The 449-nt window shown below is 39.4% G+C and overlaps 1 pseudogene; it reads right to left on the reverse strand.

The window, feature by feature from the left end:
- Positions 1-259: 259 nt before the first annotated feature.
- LOC115868832 lies at positions 260-357 on the reverse strand (annotated as a pseudogene).
- Positions 358-449: the final 92 nt, after the last annotated feature.

Raw genomic sequence — 449 nt, forward strand, 5'->3', positions numbered from 1 at the left:
GAATGGGAGAACAGGTACATATCTGTAGCTGATTCCAAACTTGGAGACCAAGAGGGAATAGTGACAATCAAGGCCAAGGAGATGCTTTTGGGCTGCATAAAGGACACTGGACTTTTAACTGTAAGTTTATGGAGAGATGGTGAAGGATTTCTGTATGTAAGTAGGGAAGTGCCCTAATCCTATTTGATGTTTGGGGTGAATCCATCTGGAAATAGGGACATGGATAACAAATTTATATGTCTAAGTTTGATTTATTTCTTTTAATATGGAATGCTTCGCGAATTTGCGTGTCATCCTTGTGCAGGGCCATGATACTCTTCTCTGTTTTTGTTCCAATTTGCATGTATGCGCGAGCACCTCTTTACATCTTTAACTGAAGCTGATAAAAAGTAAGAAAACACACAGGGAAATCTTTCACGTATGCGTGGGCCCGTTGATTTTTTTTTTTT

The sequence above is a fragment of the Echinops telfairi genome, unplaced genomic scaffold (assembly GCF_000313985.2).
Source record: "Echinops telfairi isolate 266 unplaced genomic scaffold, ASM31398v2 ScPeMD7_18;HRSCAF=68, whole genome shotgun sequence".
NCBI classification, from domain to species: Eukaryota; Metazoa; Chordata; class Mammalia; order Afrosoricida; family Tenrecidae; genus Echinops; species Echinops telfairi.